This window comes from Limulus polyphemus, unplaced genomic scaffold (assembly GCF_000517525.1).
Source record: "Limulus polyphemus unplaced genomic scaffold, Limulus_polyphemus-2.1.2 Scaffold37, whole genome shotgun sequence".
Taxonomy (NCBI): Eukaryota; Metazoa; Arthropoda; class Merostomata; order Xiphosura; family Limulidae; genus Limulus; species Limulus polyphemus.
This window is the reverse complement of record NW_013665647.1, coordinates 530,474-540,670: the sequence shown is the minus strand read 5'-3', so window position 1 is coordinate 540,670 and position 10,197 is coordinate 530,474. Positions and strand designations below refer to the sequence as shown.

Here is a 10,197-nt window from a genome sequence, read left to right as displayed (position 1 = left end):
CTCGACTACCTCTTAATACTAACTACGTCAAGAACACACACACACACACACTCACACACACACAAACTAGTGTTTGTTTGTTTGTTTTGTTTTGGAATTTCGCGCAAAGCTACACGAGGGCTATCTGCGCTAGCCGTCCCTAATTTAGCAGTGTAAGACAAGAGGGAAGGAAGCTAGTCATCACCACCCACCGCCAACGCTTGGGCTACTCTTTTACCAACGAATAGTGGGATTGACCGTCACATTATAACGCCCCCACGGCTGAAAGGGCGAGCATGTTTGGTGGGATGCGGATTCGAACCCTCAGATTGTGAGTCGAGCGCCTTATCCACCTGGCCATGCCGGGCACCACAAACTAGTGAACGACATCCACCGTTTATTCTTTGACTACTCTTATTTGATTGAATATGGGGATTTGATCGTCACCTTTATAACATACCCCGCCCCCCCCAGTCCTAGAGTGCGCTAAGCTCTAGGCCGCTCTTATCCCGAAACAAACAAACAAAACTACATCAAGGGGAATCGAACCCCTGATTTTAAATTGTAAATCAGAAGACTTATCACTTATCGGGGGACGAAACAAACAGTGCTCAAGTAATTTTGTTCCAATATTTTAATTGTCAATACATGGAACAAATGAAATATTTGTAGTATTTGTTGTTCTGTTCATGACAAAGATAGTAAAACTTTCTGCGACCATCTCTAATGTTGAGTTACTGCAGCACCTTACCACCACGCTAAGGGATTGACTGTCATACTTATAATGCACCCACAGCTTAAAGTGCGGGAATCGCGCAGATACCAACCCGGCTCGCCAGATCCGAAATCTAGAGCTCTACCACAGGGCCAACCCACGCTCAAATTAAATGCTATAACTTTGTTTATTGGGGTTATATGTATTTATATTTTGGTATATGGATTTCAGGCAAGTCAGTAAACATAAAAAAAAATCAATTTTTGTTGAATATGTTACTATTTAGTATACACAATATATTCCTTAGTTCTTCACAGGTGAGTCGTACAATTTTCCAAAATTTTTGAAAAGCAACTTTAAACCCTAAATACTCCCTTCTCCTCTCCGTGGTTTAGCACTATGAACTGGGTTTTGAAACGCAGATAACCCGTTGTGTAACTTTGGGCTTAAAAGAAGAAAAACATAAATTTGTGCAATGTGATTAAGGAAGTATATACGAATATTATAAAGTAAAAAATGTTCTGTTCAGTGATTAATTATGGTATAGCATAACACTTAATAGTCCTAGAAAAGTCATAAATGAAAACGTTGGTTCTGTTTGGGAACATATCTATCTGTTGTTTTAGATGTAAAAAAGAAAGTAACACAAAGTCGAGAGAATCTGAGGCTACTTCAATGTAATTATAACACATTAAAGTGATCTTAACAACGTTTTAAACATTATTTTCAATCTGAAAGAGCAGAAGCATGGATGTTTGTTTAGAAAAGATTTCAAATATGTCAACAATATATATATGTATTCAAGAAGCACGAAAACAAGCCGATGACATGATAGAGTTGCTTATATATCGAATCGTAACTTATAACAATAGAATATATTGTTGAAACATATTTTCTATGAAAAAGTTGTAGCATTATTATGTTGTTTGATATCACACTTTGACGTCTTGTGAATTAAACGTTTCGTTGTCTTCTAGGAAATGATAAATCCATCAGTCACGAAAACAATAGAGAAACTCCGAACCACCACTGTTGTGCGCTTCGATTTTCTTGTCAATCGCTTATTAGATGCGGGAAGTTCGGCGTGTAAGGAAGAACAAACTGAAGAGGGGCATTGAACTAATAAATATCTGTTTCATTTTTAATCATTAGTTGGTAGAAGAGTGAAGGATCGTCTTCAGTAGATCACAATACAATCTAACAATCTTACATGAAATCCAAAAAGAAAAAGGTGGTTACATTTCATCACACATTTCCACTATCTTATTGCCTCTGCAGTGATTTACTAAAATTAATTCCAATTATTCTTGGGGCCCAAACCCTGAATAAAACTTTTATAATTTATTAAATTTGGGTTATTTTAATTTTTTTATAGAATTATATTTCTAGTTTGTAAAAAGATAGAAAGGCTGACAGATAGACTTAGCTAAAAGGAAACCTTTACGAACTTATCTACGGTGAAAGATGACCTAAAACTAACTAACAAATGTCCTGAAATTTTCATTCAAGTAATATGTGTGTAATAATTTTACCTCTTCACTAGCTGTTACTTACTCAAAAATTAAATATCGTTTTTCTTTACAAAAACTTAACGCAGAACACATTTCTACTCTCTGTTGCCAAACAACGATTTTTGCTAAAAAATACAGAAATGTTAAGTACAGAAATATACTTTAAAATGTCGAAAAAAATAACAAAATAAAGCTTTTAAGAAGTACTGCTTACAACTGTGCTGATAAAAATTCTAATCACTGAAGGATTAGAAGTGCAACAAAAAAAAACGATCATTGGGTTCAGATCACTTTAAAACATATCTTGATTTATAGAATTTTAATGATTACTCTACCGTAAGAAAGATTAAATTAGTATTGTTTTACACTGAGTGTGATTACATTTAAATGAAGCTCTCAGAAACATTTTTTTCTAGACTATAATTCCTTAGTTTTTTTTTTCAATTTGAAAAATAGACAGAAACTGGACATGTTTTGTTTTAGGGATATATAAGATGTGTTCTATTATAACTGACGTTTAACTTTTCTTGGTGGAGCAAATTGCTATATTTGGTTTTTGTGTTTATTTATATAAAAAACGTCTTGAACAACTTTCAACTTCAGAAACTAGCTATATCTTAAGAACATTATAATCTTGCTAATGTATTACAATGTATTTGTGGGATTTACAGCACAAACATTATCAGCATAAAATAGTAATCTATACAAATAATACGCTTGCGTTTGTCTGTCCTGAATTTTTTTCGCACATTTCTCGATCAAACGCTACAAATTTCATATCGTTAGGTTTTATCGAGATGCGTTAAATACAGCTAATAGTAGTAAAAAAAATTGCAAAATTAATAACGATGTAGGGATGGCAATGGAAAAATAATACAGAAACATGGTAAAGATGAATACACAAAACCATACAAAAATCCCTACATAAGTAGCCAGTAAGTACTTAGTCAATCTTACAAGCTTATTGTTATCAGCCACTGTAAGACTGTATAGCACTATTCAGTTTAAATGCTTTTACTCAAACTTAAGTTCATGCAACTGACAGGAATTCAACATTTAGTTGTAGATAAAAATTATCCTTGAAAAGATTTAGCTACTATGTAGTGATTTTCATATGGTTTTGTGTATTCATACTTAACTCGTTTCTGTACATTTTACCATTGTCATCCCTACATCATACTTAATTTTTGCAAAGTTGTTTTTATTACTTGTTTCCTCTCCTTTTTTTAAACAATTTCATTGAAGTAGATTAATAAGTAAACATTTGTTTTATTTTTATAATTCAATGATAATATATATATATTGTTAATATCATATTAGTTTTGTCAGTTTCTTCATTGCATTTGTAGAATGACCTCAAATGTTGATATTATAACATACAATTGGCCACAATAGATTATAGATCATCACTGGTCATAATCTTGTCTTCTTGAGACTAAATGTTGAGGAACCTACAGTAAGGAAATGACATATGAAAAATGTATAGCTGTATGATCCCTATATTCATGTTTGCATTCTTTATGGCAATGCCATCCTTACATCATTTTAGATTTACAAAATGTTTTTATTACTTGTTTTGTGACGTTTTTTTCCCCTGACTGAAAGTTAGTATATTCTATGGATGTGTGTAATAAAATTTAATATTATGTGTATTGTTTTTGATTTGTTTTTACTCCTTCACTTCATACATAATATAGGGGTTGGCTCTTTAGAGTATAGCGTACAAAACACTGAGTATTCTACATGTTACAGTTATCTAATGTTCATCTGTTATTGGTTAGTAATTCTTATTTCACCCTGTATTGAAGCTTATTACAAGAACACCAGATTTCTGTAAAAACGCTAACTTCAAGGCGTAGTGATAACATCGTTTACACTAGAATTATGATTATTTTTAGCTCATACTAAGCACTAGCGTGCTTAGTGACAGCCTGATACTTCTCTGTAGTACTAAAGCCTTTGCGAAAACTTCACACATTTTTTTGGCTAATTTGGGAAAAGAAAAAAGAAAGTAGAACACTTTGGCTCTTTAGCTAGTTCCCAGTTCTCCACTTTAGCAACACTTTTCAATGATATTGGGAGTCTCACAAGCTATTAAACATTCTTTAATGACAATTATATTCTCAAATAAGGCTATAACTCAACTTTAGCAGTTATTTGTAAGCATCATAGATTAATAGATTGAATACGGTAGCCATTTTTTTTTCTCGGCACATCCCCTACATATTAAGCACTGCTGTGCTTAGTGACATAAATAATAGGCTTGTATTCGTCTTTCCGGAACTTTTCTCGCAAATTACTCAATCAAACTCTACAAATCTCGTATCGTTAGCAAGTCCTTTGTCCAGGGAGTCCGGATTGCATATTTACTTTTCAATTCATGATCACCTGCTCCCCAGTGGCACAGCGGTATGTCTACAGACTTACAACTATAGAAACCGGGTTTCGATACCCGTGGTGGGCAGAGCACAGATAGCCCATTGTGTAGCTCTGTGCTTAATTACAAATAAACAAACAAAATAAACAGGATCACCTTACCTGTTTTTTGCTATGTCAAACTTTTGAATACAACGACTATGGTACACGATAGCACAATGTCGTTGTCATCACATGACGAATGACTTCGATTTCAACTTTATTTTTTTTTATTTACAAAGTATTTCATACAAACAACACTTAACCCTCGTGTAACTTCCTAAAAAATTAACATTACACTAAATACTATTTCTATGGGCTTTCTCTACTTATTTAGGTCTAAAATACGCATGCACAGATCGTTCAAAACCATATGCTTATCATTTTGTGAACACGCATTTAGATGTTTCAGCATATTCAGCTAAGTTTTGCCTTTATTATAACTTAACATTTACTTTACTTTGCAATAATTTAACTTCAGTTCGTTTCATAGACTGCTACTTTTAGCTACTTTTTTTTCTTTACTACTGGTTATATTCTTCGTTTTTGTGAGTTTCTTTGTTTCAACTCGTAAAACCGTGTCATACACTGAACACTCATAACTGTTTTATACTCTGTACATTGTTATAAATATCATTACTATACTTTATTGTTTACTTTACGTGTAGTTTTATTAAATGAAGTTACGTCTACATGAGTTTGTTTGTCTGACCGCCTTAAATGTTTTTCAAATAGACCACAATTTATCGATCTAATTCACAATGCTTGCAAGAAAACGGCTTGAATGGCGTGCGTGAAAATGATAGAATAAGGAAAATTTAAGCGAAGGGCATGAAAACTACCTCAAATGTTTTGCACATCGCTGCTAGAATGTTAGATATGTATTTTAAAAACAAACAAAACATATGACTGGACTTACATTAAATACAATATGAGTTTCTTACGTTTAATATTAAAAACAGTTTATGAATCACACACTCTGTAACCACTTTATTAGTATACACACACACTAATAAGTCACACCCATCACTAACAACTTTATCAATACACACATTCACTACCCACTTTATTAGTACACACATTAATGAGTCACACATTCACTACCCACTTTATTAGTACACACATTAATGAGTCACACACACACTCACTGACTACTCTATTATTACACACACATTAATGAATCATACATTCACTACCCACTTTATTAGTACACACATTAATGAATTGTGTACTAATAAAGTGGGTAGTGAATGTGTGACTCATTAATGTGTGTACTAATAAAGTGGGTAGTGAATGTGTGTCACACATTTATAGAGAATCTCATACACATATCCGAAGTAAACTGATCAACTGATTTGTGATGCGATTGCCTGAGACTTATAAATGCAGGGATACAATCATATTATGGTTTGGTTCTCAAGAAGAAGGCTAAGAGTAAAGGGTTTTTTTCAACTTCTAATAGGCATGATACTAAGAGCTTTCTAGACAGAGTGTCGTCCTCCAGTGGGACAACGGTAAATCTACGGACTTACAACGCTAAAATTCGGGATTTGATTCCACGCGGTGAACACAGCAAATAGCCCAATATAACTTTGCTCTAAAGCAAACAAACAAAACATAGTGTCACTATCGTTTCTCTGTTAAAAGAGATGTATTATAATCTATCAACAATGAAAGTTGAAACAAAGGTTGGCCAGATCATAATATTTTCTCTACTTATTCTAATAGATGATTCTAAGCTGCCTTGTTAATGGTATTGTCTAAATATTTTGTCAAATTATTTCCGTGAATGATGTTCTTTAATATTTTGATAGATAGGAAGAGTACACTGTACTTAATGTGTTTGATGTGAATGGCTTTCTCTGCAAGATTTTTCACTGCTCTTCCTTTGATGTGGAAATTCAATGATAATTTTTCGTACGTTTTTCGCAACTCAGCAACTTGTGAAACCCATTTTCAGCTCTGAGTCCATATGCTTGTTCCATGAATCCTTAATTTTGAGTTTTGCTTTATGTGTTTTCCGATTTTATTGTTAACTTATACACGCTATTGACGTTCTTCGCTTACAGTTTACGAAACCCCTACACTGTACTTACTAACTAAAGGAAGAAAAGAAGATTAAACAAGAGACGTTGGAGTGCTATGATATATAGTGTAGTGGCACGACGGAAAATGAGACAGTTTCCTGGTGAGTAATGAAATGTGTTTCTCCTTCTACACTTCCATTTAAACTGTTGCTTTTGGAATCGTATTTAACTTCACAGTACAACTCATCTTCAAGTTTCAAACGTATTCTTTAGTTCAACATGTTGATTCAGCGTATTCTCTTTACTTCCACAGAACATAAAATCCTACTCGGATGTTCCCAGCATTATCAACTGTAATATAGAGCACATCCTGTATCTGTGTAGAAAGCTTATCATATTAACGATACCCTAAGAAGAGTAGCTCAATACATGTAAACAGAATTGTGAATTTGCATCATAAAACATTGAATGTTTTCTTCTGAAACATATAAAGACAATCACAAGAGAAAACTTTTTATTAGCTTACAATTTGCTCTTAGATCTTCCTTAAAACTATTCAGGCTATTTTATCTGTATAAGAAATACTAATATCCGATCTGAAATGCATTAACCTACTTTTATAATACGGGAATTCTGTTGAAATTCAAAATAAAAATAAAATATTAAATTAAACGTCAGACAAAATATTACTGTAGTTATTTTGCAAAAAAAGGTATTAAGGTAGAAACTGTTTATCATTACTTTTATGACAAGGCTCATCATGTTAGTGTAAAATATTCTTAAATGAAATAAAGTGTACGTATCCAAACAAAATTATTTTGAAGGATTAAAATATTTGTATTATAAATCTAGATATTACTTTCCTGTTGCTACTATACAGTAGAACTATGGTTTTCTCGAACTGTTTTGTATTTGTCTTAGTAAACAAGATTACTAGCATTTTTAGTGAGGCTATGTTCCCTTCCGAATAAACTACATCTGTAAATCAGAAGTATTTATTGTTTAACAGTATTTTCGTTGTTAGATAAGTATTAGTTATTAGTTAATTGTATGGGGGGAAACATACTATAGGATCCCTTAACCAACAGAGCAAATGCTCATAACTGATAAAAGTTACAAAAGTATAATCTGGTCATTTATGAAGCATACATTCTACAGAAGTCCTTCAGTATACAGAAGAAAAAGGAAAAACTAAAAGTAAAACGTAGGTTTTCTTATGATCAGCTATGTTCTTAACCTTAATTTTCACATTCCGTCCACTCACAATAGTGGGCACGACAGCAGTCTAATAAAACTGTAAATGTACAATTAATAGATGTGATATATATTCGATATTTGTTAATGTTGCAGAGCATAGAAAATATTAAACATGTGTATGTATTATTTAATAATAAAGTTATTGACTAATCGGTTCAAGAGACAGGCTTTCCCCTTCACTGCACTACTTCCTCAAATGTTGGGATTCAGTTTTGTTAAAACAGCGTGAGATTTTCAGATGTGTGTTCTTTTAAAACTTTAGCATACTTGTGTTGCACACACTTGTTCAGTTATCTCATTTTGACAAAAAGATAATTTTCTACCGGATTAATGAGTTTTATTTTATTACATTTTTTGATTGTCTGCAGTCCTAAGAAAATTTATGGAAGCATCTTCGAAAGATCCCTTTAACCTTATTTTTCATAAGTTGATAATACCTGACAAAATTATTACTGAAACACATAATTATTTAAGTTTTTTAACGCCTCCATAAGGCACTTTTATTACATCTTTTTGACATCTATATTTTGATCCTTTCCTAAGAATGATTTAGAAAATCGTATGTAATAAATTTTAATATAAATTACAAAACATATGGATATGGCAACTCATAAGTCAGATAGAAAATTACTTTTTGTGTGAAAATGAGAGATAACTGAACAAGTACATGCATTTTCAAGGTTTAATAAATATATTCGTTCATTGTTTGTTTCAGTTTTTTGTATTTTTAGTACTAATTTCAAATGAATCTGAAACAAATATCGGATCTGTAGAAATATTCCCTTATTATTAAGAAAAACTATATCCGAAATTCATAGGTTTGAAATTATTTGTTATATATAACTTTACCTTTCATATAATACTTACAATTTTTCAGAATTAGCTTAATATACATAGATAGCACTTAGTGGAGTGTAAACCTTTTCCCTAAATTCCATCGTGAAATGCTATGGATATATGAAAACCATACAAATTTTGCATCATTCCATTATGTTGTAGGCTTAGCATATCTTCATTATAGTTTAAAACGTTATTGAAAGAAGACAGGTATCAAATTTGTAAAATAATGAGTTTGTAGATTCTAAACTTTTATTTTTATTGCAAACAAGTAATAACGTCTATACTGTTTTCAATTACTCAGTTTGGTTTCTGAGGCTTTCGAATTGTATGCAATACTACATTGAGAGTGATTTGAAATATTAAGCTACACAATTCAATTGTTAACAAACAGATTAAGTTTCTTTGCGTGAAAATCTTTATCTTCATTCTAAGGGGTACATAAGCGTTAAAATAGCAATTGTGTAAATAATATAAAAAATATATCTGATGGATTTAAAACTGAAGTTTCTAAAGCCTGGAACAAAACTGTGACAGCCTGATCAACCAGATTTACTGGTTCATTAAATCAGTATTAGTGCTATTTGACTTCTTTTTATATAACTTACTTATATGATTTATTGAAACAGGTTGCGTTTTGCTTCGCTTACTGATTTTATAGCAAAGCCTTATTGAAGCCATTTAATTTTGCTTTAAAATTGGTTAAGTTATAATTTTTATAATTAGGTTTATTTGTAACAGAATACATTCCCAACTAGAGGAGCACTCAGTAGAGCGTACACCTCCGCCATGCAGCATTGATCTTATTTGGCTCTCAAAAAAAAAAAAAAGACGAAAATGTATTAGTATATCCGTCATTACCGACGGACACGGACCATTAATTAGACAGAACAATGAGAAATAATATTCTACATATGTTTACAGAGTTCATCAAAATCCGACCATTTTTGAATGAGTTATAGAGCAAAAATAGTGTGAAAAATCGGCCCCAATGTTAACAGATAGGGATTTTTAGGATATTCGTGACCTTCCTGAGACCCTCCAAAAACTAATCACTTCTAAATTAGATCATATCCCAAATGTATACCAACTTTCATCCAAATCGATTCAGCCGTTTTCGAAAAATCTTGCTGACAAAGACACTCAGGGATAAAAACGTAACCCCCGTCCATTCTAATTTCCATAATTTGATAACAGCTAACAAAACCATTACTGAAACACAGAGGGCGATATGGGTGTGGCTAGATGATGACGTCATAATACCACAAAGTAGCGCCAGGAGACGATGACGTCATAGTTCCACGAAACCGATAGAGGAGTGGGTACTATGATGAGATCAACAGTACAGATAGTTCGCGAGTGAACCATCAGAGGGTAATGTAGGACAACAGATATTGAAATGTCTCAAAATGTAATTACGTCATCAACGTCTATATTTAATTACTAAATAAAATTA

At 32.4% G+C, this 10,197-nt stretch overlaps 1 long non-coding RNA gene across 1 annotated transcript in view; it reads right to left on the bottom strand.

The window, feature by feature from the left end:
* Nucleotides 1-9,563, bottom strand: part of LOC111086245 — a 24,562-nt gene extending 14,999 nt beyond the window's left edge. The window contains exon 1 of the long non-coding RNA XR_002610973.1: nt 9,488-9,563. This is a non-coding gene — a long non-coding RNA (uncharacterized LOC111086245). The remainder of the gene's footprint in view (nt 1-9,487) is intronic.
* Nucleotides 9,564-10,197: the final 634 nt, after the last annotated feature.